Source organism: Orycteropus afer, unplaced genomic scaffold (genome assembly GCF_000298275.1).
Source record: "Orycteropus afer afer isolate SDZICR_OR568_19922 unplaced genomic scaffold, OryAfe1.0 scaffold00244, whole genome shotgun sequence".
Taxonomy (NCBI): domain Eukaryota; kingdom Metazoa; phylum Chordata; class Mammalia; order Tubulidentata; family Orycteropodidae; genus Orycteropus; species Orycteropus afer.
In genome coordinates, this window is record NW_006921831.1 from 2,540,398 (window position 1) to 2,563,037 (window position 22,640).

The 22,640-nt window shown below is 55.4% G+C and overlaps 1 protein-coding gene across 1 annotated transcript in view; it reads right to left on the bottom strand.

The window, feature by feature from the left end:
• KCNQ1 (potassium voltage-gated channel subfamily Q member 1) overlaps positions 1-22,640 on the bottom strand; it is a 297,380-nt gene that overhangs the window by 15,406 nt on the left and 259,334 nt on the right. The window lies entirely within an intron of this gene.

Consider the following 22,640-nt stretch of genomic DNA (forward strand, 5'->3'; position numbering starts at 1 on the left):
CCATTGGAGCTCTGGTCCCCAGCACCCCACAGGCGCGGCTTCAGCTGCAGGGACGCCCAGGGCTACTTCAGGGCTACCTGCAGTCCTCGCCTCTACTTGCCTCTGAAGGGGCCAGTCACTCTGGGTCAAAGCTCCCAGGTTCTGCACCTTCCAAGGGTCATCCTTGGGCTACATCTTGCAAACCCCCTCTGGTCCTCTTTTCCCACTGGCCTTTTCAGGTGGCTGTTCCACCCAGTCTTCCCCTGCGGTGCGGCATCCACTCAAGCTGAACTCACCACACCCAGACTGTCAGGCCTCCGTGTATTATCCCCAGGTCTGGACTCTTGGCTCAACTGCACCGCAGGACCCCAGGCCCTTGGCCTTGGCCAATCACAGGCAGTGCCATTTCAACCCCTTCCTTCTCTCTTTGTACCAGGAAGTGACGCTATCACGCATCTGACCGCTCACACTGTAAGCTGGGCCCAAAGCCCCACCCCTTCCCTACCCTCTAACATCTAGTTGCTTCCCGGATTCTATTCATCCTGCCTCCACAGCACCTGTGGAGTGTGCCCCATGGCAAAGATGGCTCATGGCCCCATGTCCACCCTCCCTTATTAATAAAAATAAATAAAAAAGCAAACTCACTGCCATCTAGTTGATTCTGACTCATAGCGACCCCCTTTGGGTTTCCAAGGCGGTAAATCTTTATGGAAGTAGATTGCCCAGTTTTCCTTTTGCAGAGTGGCTGGTGGGTTTGAACCACCAACCTTCTGGTTAGCGGTCAAATGCCTTAGGCAATGTGCCACCAGAGCCTGTGAATTTCAGTCAAGGGCAGGCCTCCTGAATGGACACTTCATTTCCCGAGGGTCTTGCAGAGACATGGGGTAGGTACTGCCTTACACTGAGTGGGTTGTAGGGAGGGTGACGTTCACAGCTTCTGTGCAGGGTCATTACAGGGGGAGGAGCTTGCCCTTCTGATCCCTTCTCCCTCCTTCCGTGCTGGATGTGACAGCAGCGGCAGTGGCAGCCACCGAGGGCCACAGGACGGAAGCTCTGTGCTGCAGACGGCAGAGTCAACGGGACGCCCCTGGGTCCTGCTAGCGCACGCCAGCCCTGGGTGCTCCCACGCCACTGGGACCCTGTGAGTGGCAAACTTCTGATTAAGCCGCTCCCACTGTCATTACAGGAACGTTTCCAGGGAGACAAGGAGCGATTGGGAAGAAAGGCGTGGTGAACCACTTGCGAAACTCGAACAGGACGCGGCGGGCTTGGTGTTTGGGGGCGTCGTCTGGAGGGGTCAGCGCTGGAGGAGCGCCGCATGCCGCGTGAAGCTGAGGTCGCAGAGGGCGACTCTTGCGGATGGTGTGACGTGCGAGCTGGGACGGTGGACTTGCCCCGGGGATTACGAGGGTGAGCGGGACCTGGCATCGTCCGGTCTGGTCATGCTCTGACTGGGAGCCGAGTCCTGAGAGCAGCAGCTCCCCCCCCCCCCCACCCCTGTATCCACACGTCCACCCCTGCACCTCCCTCCCTCCCTAAGCGTCTACCTACCACCACCGTCATCGTCGCAGCAGCAGCTGCGCCAGCACCCCTCCTCCGCCAGTCCGGTCCGTCACCTCGACCTGGACGAGCACAACGCTTGCCAGCTGCTCTGCACCTCCTCCCTGGCGCCTCCACCCTGTTCTACAGGCAGCTCAAACATGCAAATCCGACCGTGTCCATCCGGGGCTGAGAGCGTGAGCCCCCTGCTCCCCAAGCTCCTGTTGGGGCTCTGGGCCCTGGTCTGGCCCTGCAGGGCCCATGCCCTGCTGGCCTGCATGCTGCCACCCCTTGAACCCTCCTGGCCCATGGGAGGTGCTGAGTAGAGGTTTGTTGAATGACTTCCCGAGTGGGCGAGTGAAGGAGCTAAGGAGGTCTCAACTGCAGAAAACGCTCGCATCTCCCGCGACCCTGGATGGAGGGCAGAGCCTGGCCATCAGCACAGGGGTGCTGGGAGGGCTCCTGGGGGGGGGCTGCTTTGCCAGTCCTCTCCTCCTGGACTCGGACCCAGCCCATCTCCTCCCTTCACTTTCTGCTCACGTCACCTCCTCCGAGATGCCTCCCTGGCTGCCCCACCACGTGCCTTCACCCCCTTTCTCTTCCCTCTCCATCCTCATTACAAGCTGCTTTCTGCCACACCCCTCGAAGCAGCTGGCTTCCTGCCCATCGCCCTGGAACCATGGGCTTCCTGGGGAGGGGGTTCCTGGCATGTCGTGGGTCCTTGTTAGTGCACAGATCCAGGGTGTAGGCAGGTCTGGGGACCAGAGATGAGGGCCTCCGGGGGGCCCCAATGACCCCATGCCTTCCTGGCCCTCTGCACCCCTCTATGCTTCTGCCTCCGTGGGGCCCGTCAGCAGCAGGCTGGGTGTGGTGATGACCCCCTGCCTGTGCCCCAGCGCCGATGGGATGTTTCTGCCGTGGGCGTCCAGCTGCAGACGTGCTGGGTGAGGTGTGTGTGGTGGGGGGCCCACATGCCTGCCCGGCACGCCCCGCGGCCTCCTTTCGGCCCTGGAGTCCCCGTGACTGCCCTGTCTGCACGTCACCGCACGGCGGTTTCCACAAACACTGCCAAGCTCCTTGTGGGCAGCTAGGGAAGCCGGGACGATGGGGCCCAAAGGGTTAACAGCCTGGCAACCCTCTCCATCCCCCATCCCCCATCTCAATTTCTTCATTTTTCAAAGGCCGGGCCCTCCTTCCCTCCAAGTCACAGCTGACGTGAAATGTAGGCTTAAACGCAGCTGACATGGAAAACCACAGCCCCCCTCGGAGAGGCTGTGCCGAGGCCCCGCCCCCAATAATTACTCAAGACATTGGCCTGAGCGGCCAGTTAGGTAACAGGGCGCTTGCTCAGAGACTTGTAACTCACAGGCACTTAGGCGTAATCTCCGCAGACAACAAAATCACTTCCAGGGGAGCGCGCAGACCCCGCAGAGAGGGTATGGGACAGGTAGGCCCGGCCAGGAGGCCTGAGAGGGGCTCCTGGCAGCCCTGGAGATACAGCCTGGGGACCCGAGGGGCTGTGGAACTCTGTGGGAAGTAGCTGCCCTGCCTTCCCCGCCCTGACCCCCACCCGGTGTACTGTGCCCTGGAGCCGCCCTGCAGTTCCTGATCAGAGACCCTCCTTCAGACTGAAGTTTCAGACTGAAGTGTGAATGACTGACTGTGTGGAGGGCTGTTCCCCCCCCATAAAAAAGGGATCATTAATTGTTTGTTTACTGTCTGTGGTCCCCCTGGACTTGACTCCCTCCAGGGCAGATCCAAATATCCCCTCCCCACCCTGCTTCCAGGGCCTGTTACCTAGCAGACCTGCGGCAAATAGCCATTGAAAATGACAACATCGAACTCAATGCAGCGGACGGTGTCACTGCACATTCACAGGGTGGGGCCCCTGGCGGCTGGCCAACGGAGGGCTGGGGCCCCGGAATCCAATACAGGAAATTCCCATTTCCCAGGAAGGATGGCGGGGCCGAGGTTCGTCAACCAGTGCGGCAGGGAGCTCTGCGACTGGGCGTGGAGAAGCCTCCCTGGCCTCCGCCTTCCCTGGCCATGAGCCCACGTTGCTGGCTCCTGGCTGCAGAGGCACCCCTGCATGTCCTGGAGTCAGGGGCCTTGCAGCTCCTAGGGGGCTGCAGGAGAGGGATAACCCAGCCTCGTGGTGCCTCAAGGCAGGGCCTCATCTTCTGGACCCTTCTCTCAGAGACCCTGTTTAGGCCTGAGGGCGCCCCTCTCCAGGGTTCATCTGACCCTGGGGAGCTCATGTGTCAGCCCCACTGTTTGCACAGTGGAGCTGGCCTGTGGGTCCCGGGCTGGGATCCTGCTACCAACGTCTAGTCTTCTGCCCCCAAACGCTCACATCCCGCTTCGCTCACCAGGCTACAGATTTTCCCGAGCACCACTGTGTGCCAGCGCAGGGGCCGTGGGAACCAAGGCACGTGGCCGAACCTCGAGCAGCTTGGCACGCACGGGAGACACAGGCCCAGGTGTTCAGTGCTTGGCACACTGGGCTCACGTCGCTGAACCCAAGGGGACATCCCAGCCGGCTTTCTTCCCTCAACAGCACAGCTGCCCCTTCTTGAAGCACTTTCCCTGGGCTTCTGGAATGCCCCTGCTCCCAGCTTTCTCCCCAACACCCACCAGAGGGGGGCAAAGGCACCTGCGTGCCACCCCTCACATGGCCCTGCCGGCTCTCTGTCCTCTCCTGCAGTCTCCACCAGGCACCATACCTCCACATTGACAGCGCTCAAATGCCTATCTTCAGTCCTGAATGCTCACAGCCTCGCCCAAAGGCAGGCACCTCCACAGAGCACCTCAGAGATGCGTCAGGACCAGCACTTTCCTCTGCTCCTGTTCAGGTGAGGATGGCATCCCACCCCCATCATAAAGGCAAACTAGAGCCTGCAGGAGTCTCTCTCAACGACTTCCCCACTCAGCCCATAGCCACCCTCTGCCCAAGCCTGGAGATGTCGCCTCCCAAATATGCCTCACATCTCCTCCCTGCTCCTGCCAGTCCCACCCCCTGGCCCTGGGTGCTATCTCCCTGCCTAGGACCTCTCCTGGGGCTTCCACTCTGATCTCCCATCTGCTCATGCCCACCTGCAGCTGTCCTCATGTTTCAGCCAGAGTGGCTCTCAGGAGAGTTAATTACATGTGTGTGAGTATACACATGTGAGCACATACATGTGTGCATGCACACATATGTATAGGTCCAGTGTGTGTACATTGCATGTGCACGTCTGTGTACATGTGTGGTGTACATGTGTATGTGTGCATGATGTACATATCCATGCATGTGTACACGGCCAGTGCGTGCATGCCTGTATACATGTGCGATGTGCATGTGCACACGTGCATGGACACATACATGTATGTGCTGTGTATGTGCACACACATACCTGTGTACACATGACGTGTATGTGTACATGTGCATGAGCATACATGTGCATGCATGCATATATGTCCAGTGTGTGCATGTCTGTGTACGTGTGGCAAGCATGTGTAAGTGTGCATGGGTGCACATGTGCATGCATGTGTATATCCAGTGTATGTGTATGCACATGTGTAATGTGCGTGTGTGCATGCATGGCATGCATATATGTGGTGTATGTGTCTATGCATGTATAGTGTGCTATCAAAGAGACATAACTTGCTGTGCAGCTTATATTGGGCACCAACCCTCCCTACCCTTGGTTCGCATCCCCAGCCACCAGGCGGACACTTTAAGGATCCTCTTTTGGCAGTCTAGTCACCTCACCAGCCTCAGATAGCACGTGCTTACAATTTACCGATTTCTATATCTTTTGCCTACTCTATCTATGGAAGGTAAGAGTTGAGCTCTATCAAACCATTCTCTACTCACCCTCTGATTTCCCAATGTAGCTTTATCATGATTTAACTAAATTTATAGTTAAATCTGCACCCAATGTTAGGTCCCTGCACAGCTAGGGGCAAACATTATCATGTTTCCTTTCTTGACCGTGTTGTTGGTTCTGTTCTCCACTGTTTTCTAACAATGCCTTCCTTACGTTGATCTCTGGTTCTTCAGATGGCTGGCCCTGTCAGGTTTTGTTGCAAGCCTCACCATTCTTACTTGCTGAGAGCCTCTTCTGGAGCACAAGGTCCACTGTTCCCACTTACATCTTTACCCTTGGTGGATACTTTGGTTGGGTATAGAATTCTAATTCCTTCAAAATTTTGAAGGCCTCTCTCTAAAGTCATTTCTACTTAAGACTGATACATTCAGAGGCCCATGGTTTGGCAAGTCACCTGATGGTTCTTTAGGAAGATTCTACGTGCTCTCTTTACCCCTGCTGATCACATGGCTACTCCAGAGGCCCCTCTTCTGTTCCAGGGTCCTGGTGGGCCCTTCCTTCCTTTCATTAACGTTTCTTCTCCGTAGTTGTCTCTCATATCCTTTCTAGAACTTTTATTAGTTGGATGCTAGATCTCTTTGGATTGAGTCTCCATGCTTCTTGGCTGTTCTCTCCTATTTTCCATCTCTCTGTCTTTATTTTACTTTCTGGGAGATTTACTTCAATCTTTTACTCACTTTTTTAAACTTTAGCAGCATATTTTACATTTCCAAGTACCTTTTCTGTGTTCTCTATTTTTTTTTTTTTTTTTCATAGCGCTCTGTTCTGGCCTGATGGTTACAACATCTTCTTGAATTTCAGAACGAACTTTTAAAAGGCAAGTTTTACTCCTAGCACCCTGTTGCCTGCCATCTTTTGGGCTCCCCTTGGAGTAGAGCCTTCACTCTGACTGCTCTCCTGGTCTGCTCCTGTTAAGTGCTCCACCCCTCTCACCCTGTGCTCAGCCCTCCAAGCCTCCTCCCTCTCAGACCCACAGCCATGCATGTCCTCCCTGACTTGGGGCCTTTGAACATGCTGTTCCCTCTGTCTAGAAGGGTCCCTCCATCTCCCCGCTTAGTCTAGCTAACTGCCACTCCTCCTTCTGTGTTCAGCTGCAGGCATGTCCTTGGGGAGCCTCTGCTAACTTCCCAGATGGGTTGCAGCCCTGTTTTTGCTCCACAGCTCTCTTCACAGCACTTAGCAAGACTCCTTTTTTCAAGTGTACAATTCAGCGATGTCACATATATTCACAGTATTGTGCAGCCATCATCATTATTTCTAAAACCTTTCCATCATCCCAGACAGAAACTCGGTGCCCGTTAAGGCATGAACTTCTGGACCTCCCAAGCACTCTTCCCAGTCCCTGGCCCCACAGGTCTCATCTATGCACACACCCCTTGTAGACAATTCCACATGAGTGGGATCACACAGTGTTTGCCCTCTGTGTCTGCCATTTCACTCAGCACAATGTCTTCAGGGTTCATCCTTGTCACAGCACATATCAGAGCTTCATCTGACACGTGGGATGAAACAGATCACCTTCTTCCCTTTAACCTGCTCAGCCCACAACTCCCAGTCCCCTCACTGTCCCTGGCCTGCCAGACTTGGGCAGGGCTTCTTGTCACCCTTGCCTTGTCACATCACTAGTGTTTTCACCACTTAAGGGAGGGGCTCTAAGGGCCCAAGTGGACTGTGGCAGCAGGGACATGTGTGAACTTCATCTCATTCCCACTGTGAGCTCCCTACCAGTCATCTTGTCCAGCACACTTGGATGCTCAGCAGAGGACTGGTGTTGGGTGGTGCCATTCATTCATGCATTATGGTGGCTGTGCCCTCAGCTGTCCTAGGACCTCAGGTGACAATCACATCTGGATGTCCAGAGCCCCTGCTGAGGCACTTGGTGCCTGGCCTGGTCCTGCAGTGTTCCCAACACACTACTTGTCCTTGCTAGAAAGGAGAAGGTCCAATTGTACTTGTGGCTTGTGACTCTAGCCACCCCTCAATGGGACTCCCCACTCCCAGTGCTCCCTCTCTACCCACAGCCCCATGACCCCATGACCCACACCTGGATTTCCACTGCCTCTGGAGCCAGCATGAGATTTGCTGAGAGCTTCAGTCTCCAGAACCCACCTGGCTCCCTCCCAGTGAGGGACAGGATCCCACCCCATGAGATGACAGGCCCCAAACACTGAGGACCCCAACTCCACCCAATAGCCTCAGCATGAGGAGGAAGACAAGAAGAGTGGAAGTGACTTCAGGTGGGACCTGATGTTCTCAGAGAGCTGGGAAGGAAGACAGAGGGGAAGGAATGATGGGCCAGGAATGAGTGGGAAGTCAAGCAGAGGGCTCACCCAGAGAGAAAAGTGAGGGAAGGTGGAGTCCATTGCTAGAGAAGGAGGATTGCTGAGCCAATAGCTGGATCTGGGAGGACACATCTTCATGTCCGAGGGCTCTTGAGGGCCCAGAGGGAGCCGGATAAAAAGAACAGAACTCTTCAATCCAGGAATCCACATGCTCACAGGCAACGTCAGCCTTGCCTCTCAGAGACTCACATACCACAGTGGGGAAATAGGATACAGAGGAACTGAGGGCTCAGTGAAGAGTCTACTGGCCCTGTACGTATATGGAAAGGTCATAAAAATGACCCCGTGTTAGGCTACCAAGGAAAACTCAGCAAGCTTCCGAAGGTCAATACCTTGAAATCCACCCTGCCAGTCAGAGCATCATCCTATGGATGCCCGTGGTGGGCAGGTTTCAGCAGAGCTTCCAGACTGAGACAGGCCAGGAAGAACAGTCTGGTGATCTGCTTCCAACAATTAGCCAGTGAAAACCTTACGAAGCACAACAGAACGTTGTCTGAAAGCACACTAGAAGATGATCCACCGGGGTACACGGCGGTCACTACCTTGGACTCAAGCAGACAGTGACCATGAAGAGGGTGAAGAACATTTCATTCTGTTGTACACGGGGTCACCAGGAGTTGGAGCTGACTCAACAGCAACCAACAACAACAAATACATTGAAATGGAGTTGGAAATCAGCAACACAAAGATAGCCACGGGCTGATTCATCTGGAAGTTCAAGAAATTCAGGAAATGTACTTCTAAATGACTCATAGGTTACAGGAAAAATAAAACACAAGTTAAATTTAGTTAGAATAGATTCACAATGAGAGTGTTACATATCAAAACTGTAGGATGCTGCCAAAGTGGTACTCAGAGGAATATTAATAGCCATCTCAGGAAATCAGAAAGATTGAGAATAGCTGTACTAAGTTTCCAGTTCAAGGAATTAGAAAAAGAACAGAAACACAAAGAAAACAAAGAAAGGAATTTATAAAGGAGGATATTAGCAGAACAGAGAAATTTTAATGAAAGAGTGTTAACTAATAAAACTGAATGCTAGTGTCTGAAGACTCAAAAAAATAGATAAACTCTAAGTAAATAAGGTAACAAATAAAGAGGTAGGAATGAAAAAGGAATGGTAACTATAGACACAGAGGGAATTGAGTAATTATAAATAATTATGATGTATTTGTGTCAATAAAATTTAAAACATAATACAATGGATACATTTCAAGGAAGAAAAATGACAAAAGTGGCTTACAAAGTGGAAAATCTTAACAAACAACTACAAATCAATAAAGAAATTGAAACGGGTCCCTCACTCCCCTCCAAAAGGCTCCCAGCCCAGGGTTATGATGATTTCCACAATACCCTCAAGTAGCAGGTGACAACCACCCCACACAAAGCCTTCCAGAGCACAGATGAGGACAGAATGCTGCTCAACTCATCTTCTAAGATAAAACTGGGCACCCAAACTGGGCAAGGAAACACAAGATGGTTCTAGGCCCAAAGCAGCTGTGACCACAAATGCCAACACCCTGAAGCATCTGGACCCTGTGTGGACTCCAGCAGCACAGTACAGTCGAGGTCACATGGAGTTTACTCCAGGAACGCAAGGACGGTTTGACGCCAGGCAGCCGGGCAGTGCTCCAGCTCCAGGTACCTGGTGCTTTGCTGCTCGGTTTTACGTGTGTCTCCAACTAGACTTCTACTCTTATCAGTGGACTGATGGTTGGGTCCTGGGATGTGTCTCCCATCCCCAAGTTCCCTTCCTGGCCAGGGGCTCAGCTGGCTCTTCCTGCCTCTACCTGTACTCTGGTTTCCTGTGTCCTCCCAGACCCTTCCCTGTGGCCAGGCTCAGAGCAGACCCTTGGGAGCCTGTGTGGAGAGGGTCTGGTGCTCACTGTTAACCTGACATAGCCAACCAAAACCAAACCAAACCCACTGCCATGGAATCAGATCTGACTCATAGCGACCCCTCCTTGGGTTTCTGAGGCGGTATCACTACAGAAGTAGATTGCCCAACTTTCCTTCTGAGGGTGGCTGGTGGGTTTGAACCGCCAGCCTTCTGGTTAGCAGTCAAATGCCTTAGGCACTATACCACCAGAGCTCCCTCAACATAGCCAGGGAGATTAATTTCTGACCCAATCATGTTTCTAGCACAGACAGGGGTGACCCAGGAGGGATGGAAGAAGTGAAGAGACAGATGTGCAGAGTAAGGGTGGAAGGGATTGGGAGGCAGTCGGGGGAGGAGGTGCGGCTCCCCTTACAGGCCCCCTCTCCAGTCACCGTTGATGGGAACTGGGGACTCCCAGACTTGGAGATTCACGGGCTCAGGTGTTTCTGAGTCATACCAGCTCTGGGGTTTGAGTGAGCTGCTGGGTCTTTCAGGGGCTAGAGAGCCTGAGTTCAGGCTAAAGGAGGGGGATGCTTATGGGACCCCTGCACCGTATCCCAGCTTCAAACTGTGGAGCTGTAGTATCTAGGAACTAAAGTGCTCCCTTGGTCCCCATGGTCGGGTTGCACTGCTCCTTCTGTCCAAACGCCCTTCACACACTGGTCCTTCAGCCCATCCCATCTCATCCAGAAGCCTGTCCGGCCCCGTCTCACCCCTCTTTCCAGCCCCTTGCACCCTGCAGCCCAGGGGACCTGCCACATCTCCTCATCCTATGTCATGTCCCATGGGTCTGTTGGCCAGTATGTCTGACGCCCCCTCAAATTAGGCTTTGTGCCCCACCCCCATAGCATCAGCCCAGATGTGCTCAGGAAAGATGGGCGGGGCCAAGAAGGACAGCACTCCTTTCTACAAGGAGCCAGGAGGACGAGGCTGGGCCTCTCCAAGACAACCAGACTGGGGATGACTGGATGCCCACCACGGGCCTTAGCATGCATGGTCCCCACTGCCTGTGCTCTGCAAGGCTAGCTCCTTCTTGCCAACAGAGTCTTGGTTCCCATGCCACCTCTTCGGTGATGCCCTGTGACACCCCCTCACAGTCCCCATGGGTTGTCTCTCCTAGAGGTCAGCACCATGGACCAGTCGTGCCCATCCTTTTGTTCCCTTGAATATTGTCTGTCCTCCCTGACACACTGAAGAGCCGGGACCTTGGCTGCCCAGTTCACCATGGTGCCTGAAGCCTGGGACTCAGTCTATTGTCCAGGGAGTGAGTGAATGAAGGCCAGGTGAGGACACCCCCAGGTCTTACAGGGCGGAGGCCCCTCCCTGGAGAACACCCGGAGGGTCTTTTCAGTGTGCGGAGAGGCACGCCCCAGGCCAGGCTGGAGCTGGGGGCACAATGAAGGGTTCTGTGGGGCCTCACGCCACCTGCTTCCCCAAGTGGCAAGTGGTCCATTCTCACCCCCTTCCGACTGTGGGGCTTGGGGACAGGTGGGGGCAGCAAAGCCAGACATCTCCTGGCAGTTGTGGGGACATCTGTTGGGGAGGGTGTGGGGTGTCTGCCAGCAGCTGGGTGCAAGCTTGGATAGCAGGGGAAGGCGCTAGGCCATCAGACTGGGCTAGGGGCTCCTGGCAGCTGGTGTGGGACCTGGGCTGACAGGTGGGCAGGGTGGGGGGCTCAGCAGCTGGGCTGGGCAGGGGCAAGTGGAAGTGGGGTAGGCACATTCCAGGGGCTGACTAGCCTCTGAGCTGTGTGTGTGTGTGTGTGGGTACAGGATATCCAGTGGAGGGAGAACAGGGACACTTTCTTGGTCCCTCGGCCAGGGTGTTAGAGTTCATGTGCCTGTGGACGGTAAGAGGGGTCAGAGCTTCAGAGGACAGGGCTGCCATTCTGACACCCCCCACTTGGGCCACTGACCGCTCTTCAGAGTTCAGCGAGGGGAGGGGTACACACGTGTGATGCTAGTGGAGGAAGGGGCCCTGGCCACACCCTTCCTTCTCTGAGCACAGGAGACACTGGCCCCTCCAGGGACAGCGAGGGGACCACGTGTGTTTTGGACACTCTCACTACTTTCCCACCAGGATGAGGAGTTTAGATGTTAACACGCATTCTGCCAGGAAACAAGAAAAACAAGGCTTGTAGATAAGTGAGTTTGGCAACTGCTGGGTTCAACGAAATGAAGTTGAATCTTCCCACAGGCCTTTTCAGTGCCTTTAACGGACAAGTGTGCACCACACCTGAGAAGCATGAGGGACTACACAGAGGTTTTGACAACTTATCTGACCTCAGACTGGAGTCCTCACTGGTGCCCTATGAGCTAGGCACTTCCTCAAGTCTTGCACCCTCCCTCGGCCATGGAGGAAATGGGGTGGGCCCCTTGCCAGGCGGTGGGCACAGAGGGCCCCAGTTAGGACCTGGAGCTTGCCTAGCACCTTCTCAGCGATGCTCGTTCAGGGCCCGAGGAAAGCCTTCCCCTCGGGGCCTTCAGGCTGACCCCCAGAGTGTGAAGGCCTCAGCGGGGCCCACCCTCCCCGCACGCCAGGGTGACAGCCACGGCGGGATCAGTTCCGGGAGGTGGACGTGCTGACGTCGCCCTCATCCTGGGGTGTGGTGGGATTCGAGGTAGTGCTGTTCAAAAGCTGGCTGTGGCCACGGAAAGAGCCGCTGTGGGCTCCGTCCAGCGTAGCTCAAAACATCTGAAGGCAACCACAAAAATGCTGGCATCCGGGCCGCTGCAAAAACATTTCGTGTGGAAGGCGGAGGCGCCGGGGCTGGAGGTGAGGGGTTTGGGCTGTTAACCCTTGGCAGGGCGTGTGTGTGGAGCTGGAGGCAGCATGGAATGGCACATGGCTGGAGCCTGAGCCAGGGTGGGCCAGGCAGGCGGCAGTGTGGCAGAGTGAGGCATGCACAGCATAGCCCAAGGTGGCCAGGAACGCGGCTTGGCTCACTGGCACCTTGGGATGGGCAGGCGCCGCCAGGGCTGCAATGGCCTCCAGCCCACCTCCTCCAGGAAGTCTTCTCAGACTGCCCACAGCTCAGGCAGTTCCCCCTCCTGGGGGCCCTTGGATGCTATTAGACGTGACCACACTGAGAGCCCCTTGCCCACACGCTACCTGGCTCGGCCCGACAAGGGGCTCCTGCTGGGTCACCCCGCTGTGCTGAGGGCCAGATGCTGGTGGGTACCAAGTGGGCAGAAGCCCCTGAAGGAGAGCCGGGCAGAGCAGAGCCTGGAGGTGGGAGTGTGCTGGTACATCCCGGGAGCAAGTGTCCCTTTCCCACTTCATAAAGCATCGTGGCTGCCCTCCGAGTCCAACACTCACCCTGCACCCTGTTCCATGCCCGGCAGCATCCAGCAGGGTGAAGTCGTCTGCTGATGGCCGGCATGTCACGCTCAGCTCATGAGCACGGCAAGGACTGCTCCGGTACACAGCCCAGAGGCATCTTCTGAGAGTGGGTGTCCCTACGGCCCCATGGTCCACTCTCCAAGGGTGATCACCAGACCAGAGAGTGAACACAGTCCCCACACTGATGGCGCTGTGGAAAACCCCTCACCCCCCAGAGCGTTGCCTCCCAGGTGTCAGCACGGCTGGGTATTATTCTGCTCTTGAGTTCTGCTGATGGGACCAGTGCTACGTCTGCTGCCTTTCAGGACTCCCGGTCAGGGACTGAGGCTCACACCCTTTGCATGTTGTCCATCTGTCTGCCTGCATCCTGGGTGGGGCTGGATCAGTGGTATGGCTGCCTATAACTCTCCATCACGGCTGTGAACCCCTGAACTGCAGCCCACGAAGAGCAGGGGGTTTGTGGGGCGTGGGAGTCCAGGCCTTGGGACTCGACACCCTGACTGTCCTCGGGTGCTTGTCCCTTCTAACCTGGGCCCCAGCTGCTCAGGCTCCTCTCCAGGGGCACACACGGTGCCGGGGCCTAACTGCCAGGGAGCTCGTCCTGGCTCAGCTCCTGGCTGCCGCCCCGCCACCCTAACAGGTGTGCGGTGAGTCAGCGGTGCCGAATGTTTCGGCCCTGGCAGCTGTCAGACAGCCCTGGACCCGAGGGGCAGCCGGCAGCTCGGAGCGGGGCCAGCTCCGGCCCAGTGCCTCTGGGCCCTTCAGCGCCCAGCCCTGCCTGAGCAGGTGGGCTAGCGCCTCCCCCCCACTGTCTGCCTGGTTTCCCTGTGCTGGGCTGGGGCCAGGGCAGAGTGACATGCCCTGCTTGGCTGTACCACCAGCCAGATTGTCACGGGTGCCCCATCTTTCTTGGGGCTGGCAGCTGTAAAGGGAAGCCCTGTCCCCACGGCCAAAGGCCCTGAAAGGGGCACTGGATGGGGCTCCGAGCTGATGCCAGGCGTCTGGATTGACAGAAAGGGGGCTCCTGTGGCTTCCTCTGACCCCACAGGACTCCTGCCTGTCTCCTCTGAACCCAGAGATGGCTGTAGAGCCGCCCTGGGCCCAGGGGTTTAGAGAGCTCCCTGCTGTAGGCCTCCCAGAACATGGCAACCCCTTGGGAGGGAGTGTGGCTACAAAAGCTACGATTGGCACCCCAGGCTCCCACGCGGCTTTACGCCAGGGCCCTGGGCAGTCAGTGGCCTTAGTCTACCCAGACTGGTCGCTGCAGGCTTGGGCCCCTCACTGTCCCTGCCCCTCATCGAGTGAAAGGGAGATGGCCAACACTGACCCTGAGGGGCTGCTAAGAACACAGATGCTTCAGCACAGTGCCTGATGGGCAGAGGGGCCAAGGGGAACAGCTGATGTGATGGTACTTCGTCCTGTCTCTGTCCCCTATGACGGCCGAGGCCAGGGAAAGCAGATGGCCAGAGAGCTGGCCTCCCTGGGACACACTTTCCCACATGGTCCCAGGCTAGCCCCGAGGGGTAGGGAGGCCAGGCTGGACGGGAGTATAAGCAGCCAGGCTCCAAGGATACCTTCTCATGAGTGGGGAGGAGTCCAGAAGAGAGATGGCTCAAGGCCCAGGCCCCGCAACACAGACGAGGAGTCTGCCCAGCAGCCAGAGGCAGATAGGGCAGACAGGGCTGGTTTCAGATGGGCAGGGGGTGTGGCCGGCCCTGAGCGCTCGGGGCCCACACACCTGTGACAGACCACTGCCCCTCATCCAAACTTCCTTCCTCTCCTTCTTTCTTCCTTCCACTCACCACCTGTCCATCCATCCACCCAATACCATCCATCATCATCCATCCATCCATCCATTAATCTCTACTTGTCCATCCATCCATCCATCCGCCCACCCCACATCTATCTACCCACCCATCTACTCACTCATATCCCCACCCATTTATCCATATCTCCAATCATCTGCACAGCTCTTATGAATTATGTCCCCTAAAATATGTGTTACAGGGAAAGGAGGAAACACTGCCAAAGTTTAAAAAAAAAAAAGGGGCTATAAATCCTAACTCTATGCTGAGGGTTATAACCCCATTTGGGATTGGGTTGTCTTTGTCATGTCAATTAGGCAGGATCAGTGTATGTGAATCTTGAGTCAATCTCTGTTGAGATATAAAAGAGAGAAAACAAGCCAAGATGGAGGAAGAGAGATGCCAAGGCACATGGAGATCACCAGGAACCAGAGCTGAAGAGACAAGGACCTTTCTCTAGAGATGACAGAGAGAAAGCGTTCCCCTGGAGCCGGCACCCTGAATTTGGACTTGTATCTTCCTAAACTGTGAGAAAATAAATTTCTGTTTGTTAAAGCCATCCCCTTGTGGTATTTCTGTTATATCAGCACTAGAGAACTAAGACCCCATCCTCCCATGACCATTCATCACCCATCTCCCACCCGTTCATCCATATCTCCAACTCATGCATGCATCCATCCAGCCACCCACCTTTTACTCATCATCTCTCTATCCATCTAACTAGTCATCTAAATCTCTACTTGTCCATCCATCCATCCATCCATCTGTCCATCCACCCACCACCACCATCTATCCATCCATATCTCCACTTGTCCATCCATCCATCCATCTGTCCATCTACCCAACACCACCATCTATCCATCCATATCTCCACTTGTCCATCCATCCATCAATCCGTCTGTCCATCCACCCAACACCACCATCTATCCATCCATATCTCTACTTGTCCATCCATCCATCCATCTACTCACCCAACACCACCCATCATCATCCATCCATCCCTCTTGACCCCTACGCCCCATCTCTGTCCATTCACTCGCATTCATTCATACTCCCATCCACTCTGCCCAGGCCTGTGGCCTTCATTCTTTCCATAGCAGTTAGCAGCTGCCTTCTGTGTATCTTGCAGCAATGACAAGAAGATCAAAGGCACTGATGACAAAGCCACTGGCCTATGGAGTGACAGTGACAGTCTGCCACCATCTAAAAATAGACTGGGGTCAAAACGTGGGGCAGCCCTGGGTCTTCTCTCATCCCTTGAATCACCACCTGCCCCGCCCAGTAGGGGACATGCTCTAGGTGGCCGAAAGGTCCCAGGTCACAGGGAGGATCACAGGGACAGGAAGTAGGGGCTCTGGGATTTGGTGACCACTGGTTGCCTCGTGCCCTTGGACATGATGGCCAGGCATTTGGCGCAGTCCGCATGCATGCTCAACTCACTGTCAACGTGTCCACGCACAAAGCCTGCTAAGCTTTGACCAGAGACTGGGGTGTGAGGCTGGGGCCAGTGCAGAGACACACCCTGCCTCAGAGGCGGGCCTCATCTCCTGAGGAGGTTTGGGGGATCCTAAGCCCAGACTTTCAGCTCAGCCCCTCCTTGGCTGCAGGGCCCCTGGAGGGTGGCCAGATCTGAAAAAATACAAGATGGATTATCTTGTAGTCTAAGTATATCCCAAGTGCTGCACAGGACATACTCACACAAGAGAAAAACGATTGTCTATCTGAAATTAAAATTTAGTTGGGCGCCGCATAGCTCGCCTGGCACTCTACTTTGAGGGTCCCCAGTCCCTCTGAGGCTTAGTCCCTGCTCTAGTAACAGGCCCACCCCCACGACCGTACAAGGAAGGTGCTGGAAGTGTGAGCCGCGTGCCTGGCAGGGCTGATGGCGGAGCACTCCCTTCCCCCTCCCCTCTCCTCCTTTCCTTCTCCAGAACCCTCCCTCCCCCCTCCCGGTGATCTGGGACAGGGAGGAGGGCCGCATTCCCGGCCCCACCCGGATGGGGACCAGGGCCCCACTCTTCACTGCCTGCCCGGCCAGGGGCTACAGCAGGAACAGATGGCCACCACCCTATCAGCCGGAGCAGGCCCTGCTTGCTCGTGGGCTGTGGCCTGTCAGAGCTGAGACGCCACACTCAGAGGGGGCCTAGACCCTGATCCCAAAGGCCAGGGCACTGAAGGGCATGTCCCAGGCTGCAGTGAGAGGCTCTCTGCTGTTGCAGCGAGAGGGCTGCTGGGCCTCAACTCAGTGTGGGGGACGCTGGGGTGCTGAAGTCCGGTGCCTTCGCGTGCAGCTCCTTGTCTGATGGTGGGCTGGCTGCACATGGGCGAGGGGCTTTCAGCATGTCCATGCCCTACAGTGTCCAAAGGCCCCCAGGAAGGGGACCCCCTGAACCATGGGTAGTCAGGGAGGGCTTCCTGGAGGAGTGGACTGGAGGCTTGGCAACGTCCACCCCCCGAGGTACCAGTGAGCCACCCTGTGCTGGGGATGCTGCTGCCTTTCCCAGCAGTTCCCTACGACCTTGTGGGGTAGGGTTACAAAAGGCCATTTGCAGATGGGAAGACTGAGGTGTGGGGAGAGGGAAGCGACGTGTGAGTGACAGGGAGATGGATGTGAATCTCAGCCTGTTGATTCCAGTGCCTGGCTCCTCCCCAGGAGGGCAGCTGGCAAAAGGGCTACTTGGCTCCCCGAAGACCAGGGCCCATCCCCATCCCACGAGGTATCTAGGTTTCACGGCCCTCCACTCTCGCAGCAGCCAGAGGAACGTTTACAATGGGTGCCAGCCCACATTCCCCGCACCCTGCTTGAGACCACGTTCCCAGGCCTTCCTGGCAGTGCGGCATGGCCACAGGGCTCAGTCGGGCCCAGTGTCGGTGGGTGTGAATGGTACAACACCTGGGACACTCACTCAAGACACGCTGCAGCCCTCAACCACACTCTCCTTCCCACAGGTTGTACTCGAACAGGTCACAGTGTCCAGAACAGGACAGTACCCACGCCCCATGGAGCAGCAGACGTGAGGGACTCGGGTCACCACATGTGGGGACCATGCCCCTGCAGCCACCACAGCTGAGAAGAAGTCACTACCTGCCTTAGGCGGGCCATGGTGTACTGGGGCCTTTTGTTACAGCAGCTTCTGTGTGTCCTCACTAACACTTCCAGTCTCCACCCAGGGTGGGCCACAGATGTGGGTACACACTCTGGTGTACACACCCTGTCCTGCACCAGCCACAGCCACGCTAGCCCTCCTGCTTTCTCCTCTGAGGCCACTCTTCCCCAGGCAGAACCCCCAGGATTTGGGCTAAGTGACCCCTCTCACTGGCTCCAGGGTGAGCCCTCGACTCCTGTGTGGATGGTGGGAACATTCCACCTCCTGACCATCTGGACATGACTGGAGAGTGGGCATGAGGCCAAGGTCAGCCCCTCAGAGTCAGTGTGGGACTTTTTCTGGGGCTGGTGGGAAGGGGACAGTTGCGGCCTGCAGGATCGGAGTCTGGGGCTGTCCAGTTATTTCCCACCTCATGGAGACAGACAGGCTGGTGCTGCTGTGGCCCTGGCCTCTGCATCGAGCTACACCTGAAGCCCCATTAACATTTACTTTCGGGTATGTGAGTTGACAGATTTCTTTCTTCCCTTGAGCATGTCTCAGGAGATTTTCTTCCCCTTGAGATGGGCAGTATGTGCCAGGAGAAGACTTCTGGGAGCATCAGACAAAGCTGGGGACTGGGGCAGGGTAGAGGCACGGGTGCCTGGCCAGGTCTCGGAAGCAGCAGGCTCAGTCAGCACTCGGATGGATCAAGCTCCCTCAGTTTATCTACTGGCATCCCCCTAATCATTCTCAAGCATGCCCTGAGCCCAGCGAGTGCCGCCCACACACAGCTCTTAAGCAAACATTTGCAAAACTTGCAACATAAAAGAGAAAGGACAGGCTAACCAGGCAGAAACAGTGACCCGCATAAGAAACACAAGATCCAGGGAGTGAGCAGATCTTAAGATGTAAGGATGCAGCTGGACTCTGCAGAAAGATTGAAGTAGTCATTAGACCCACAAAATGAGGGCACATGCCATGAAAAATGTCAAAGAAAGTGCTAGGCAAAGATACAATCAGGGTCGTAAATCCCACAGAACTCTGAACAGATAAAGCCAAGTGTATACTCCCAAAAAATAGGAAAGAGGAAAATTAACAGATACAGCTTTTTAAACAAGGGTGGCCACACTCTGACTGGGAGCAGTGGTGGTACGGCAGTAGAATCATTGCCTTCCCCATAGGAGAGCTGGGTTTGAGTTCTGGCTGACACGCTTCATGTACAGCCTCCGCCCATCTGTCAGTGGAGATGTGTGTTGCTCGGATATGGAACAGGTTTCAGTGGAGCTTCCAGACTAACAGGGACCAGGGAGAAAGGCCTGGTGGTCAACCTGGAACAATCAGCCAGTGAGACCCCGTGGATCATAAAGTTCAATCCACAAAAGATCTTGGGGCTGGGGCAGGACCTGGTGGCATTTCCTTCTCCTGTGTGCGGTGTTCCCACGAGTTGGGGGGTTGATTTGACAGCAGCCAACAGCAACAACTATGAGATTAAAATTAATTTCACAAACAGATAATGGAGGGGACAACGTGAAGGAGACTGCCAGAAATAACAAAGAGAATTTCCTAGAGTTTAAGGACTCAACTCTGCTAAGGGCCCATCAAGTTCCCAGTACCATCAATGAGCAAACTTACCCATGAAAGAGACCTCACTGGGAAATTCAGAACCACGAGTCTAGAATGCAGATGTTGAAGGCTTATAGAAATTAAGAGAGAGAGAGGAAGAGAAAGGCACAAGAACAAAGCAGCCATCAGACTTCTTACTAGCAAGGCTGGGGGGAACACGGGACAAGGGCTCCATAATTCTGAAGAATATTTCCAGCTTGAAATTCTATACCCAGTTAAACTATCAACTGGAGGTGATGACTGAAAAAAGACATTTTCATCCCTGTGAGAACTCAGAGGGTTTACCTTCCACATACTCTTTACTAGGGAATACTTGAGATTTTCCCCAAAACAAAGGAAACAAACAAGAAAGAAGATGACATAATGAACAATGGTGGGCAGGAGGCTGTGGGAGTTCACATTGTGCAGGAGGGAAGGCTGCAGGGAAAACACGGCCAGGACAAGAGGGGAGCTGGAAGATGTGACACTGGTTTGGAAGACCATTGAGGAAAGGAGGGCCATGATGAAGTGGGCAAGAATCCCATCCATTAGGGGATAAACCAAAACAGAGCTGAGGGCCAGCAACCATGGTGAACGGACAATGGTGACTCATTATAATATGGACCTAAGACTCACTGAGGTGGAAGGCAGGTCCCAACAGCATGCAAACACCACAAAGCTTGGCTGGCTCAGCAGCAACAAGGATCATAACACCAGCAGGAACGGGGAGGCAGGGAGGAGAGTGGGAAGGACCACAGCATCTTTCAACATCACCAAAGGCTGAAAGGACCCCAAAGCCCACCATGATGCCAGTTTCCCACGTTTCTGTGATTTTCCCACTTAATCTGACAGTGATGTCCAGAAACGATTTCTCTTTTGGTGAAGATACATTTATCTGATTTCAGCAATTTCTTCCATTTTAGTTTGGGTTCTTTTTCTTGGTTAAAAAATGAACGATTCAAAAGTGGCACATATAGTCTGATTCCATATTTATGATAGTCTATGGTGGCTTGTCTATTCACTTGTCTGTTCATTCATCCATCCAACCATCCATGTGTCCATCTGTTCCTCCCTCTCTCCATCATCCACCCAGCTACACATCTACAGGTCCACCTGTCTATCTATCCATCCACCTGTCCATCTACACATCTATCTGTTTATCCATCCACTCATCTGCCCATCTACCTGCTTATCTACCCACCCACCCACCTACCCACCCATCCATCCATCCATCCATCTGTCCATCTATCTACTCACCCACCCGCCCACCAACCCATCCATCCGCTCACCCACCTACACCCCATACCCCCACCCATCTACCCCCATCCATCCAGCCAGCCAGCCACCCATCCACCCATCCACCCTTCCATCCATCCATCTTTCCACCCATCCATCCACCTGTCCATCCATCTATCTGTCCATAAGTCCATCTATCTACTCACCCACCAACATACCCACACACCCGCCCCTCCACCCCTCCATATATCCATCCATCATCCATCTATCCACCCACCCATCTGCCCATCCATCCACCCACCCACCCATCCACCTACCATCTGTCTGTCTGTCCGTCTATCTACCCACCCACCCATCCATCCATCCTTCCACCTATCCACTCATCTGTCCATCAATCTATCCACCCACTTACCCACCCATCCACCCACCCATCCATCTGTCCGTCCGTCCGTCCACCCTTCCATCCATCCACCCATCCTTCCACCTACCCATCTGTCTGTCCATCTGTCCATCCATCTGTCCACCCACCCACCCATCCATACTTCCACCTATCCACCCATGTGTCCATCCATCTATCCACCCACTCATCCCTCATCCACCCACCCACCTACCCATCTGTCAGTCCATCCACCCATCCATCCATCCTTCCACCTATCCACCCATCTGTCTATCCATCACCTATCCACTCACTCACCCACACCCTGCCCATCCCCCCACCCCACCCATTCACGCACCCACCCATCCTTCACCCTGTGCACATACACAGAGCAACATCCAGAACACTGCCCCCCACCCTGTGACGGCTACTTCAGGGACAACACTGACCATCTCTGAGGAGAGGGAGGGTTGTCATTGCAGTTTTACTTTCCATTTTGGACCTCACTGTATTGTTTGAATTCTCTGACATTCAGACAGAATCAGCACATCCATCCAGCTGGCTAAACACATCTACTCTAAGAACGAACGTGGTGAGCGGCAGAGAAACCACGGGCTCCCTCTTGGCCTCCCTCGGGACAGCGCAGCACGGGAGCCTATTAATATCCTCTGGGACTGCTATTTCGGGTGCCCCTCCCACGGAGGTCTTCCCTGCCCGCCCTCCCCAGGTCCCCGCCTCCCTCTCACAGTAACCACCACGGTCTGTAACTACACAGTGTGTTTCTGACCAGTGGCAGCTCTGTGATGCTGGGAGTACTGTCCTGCCTGGCAGTATTCCTAGCACCCGCCTATCCACCACCTGGCACTCAGTGAGGCTTGAATGGGTGCTGTGAGTGGAGGGGCAGCCCGCCCACGACTGCTCACCCCGGTGGCCCCGGTGACCGTTGCACCAGGTCCCTTGGCGCATAAGAAGATGGAGGCACGTGGGCCAGCACGTGGCAGCTGGCAGGGAGGGTGAATCCCCCCCCCAAGGGGCCGCTACCTCTCCACATGCGGGGTGCTGGGCTGGGCTCCCACACAAGGCTCCCATGACCCTGGCTGCAGGCTCAGGTAGGTAGCACTGCCTCTTTTAGGGACATGGACACTGGGGCTCAGAGAGGCTGCCCGGGGTGCTGAGGTCACACGGTAGGGGAGGGGCGGGGTCTGCGCTCACATCTCTGCCAGGAGAGATGACAGGTGGTTTTTGCGGGTGGTAGGTGGGGGTCCCGAGGCTACAGGGAGCCCCCGGGAGGGGCGAGGGCAGCCGTGGGAGGAGGAGGGAGTTGGTTGTGAAGGCCAGGAGGACAGCCAGAAAGGCTCCTGGGACTGGGGGGTGACAAGGGGCTCAGAGACAAGCGAGGCCCCATGGGTGGGGGCAGTGGGTGGTGGGGACTGTCAGCTGCAGACAGTGCCCAGGAGCAGGGGGCAGCCCACACCAGCTGACCAGCACTGTGGTCGAGCCCCAAGACCTGGCCTTCCCTGGCTACGGACCCCTGGGGACTGGCCAAGTGCTCCCCCTCCACCAGGGTCAGCTTGGTGTGGCAGCA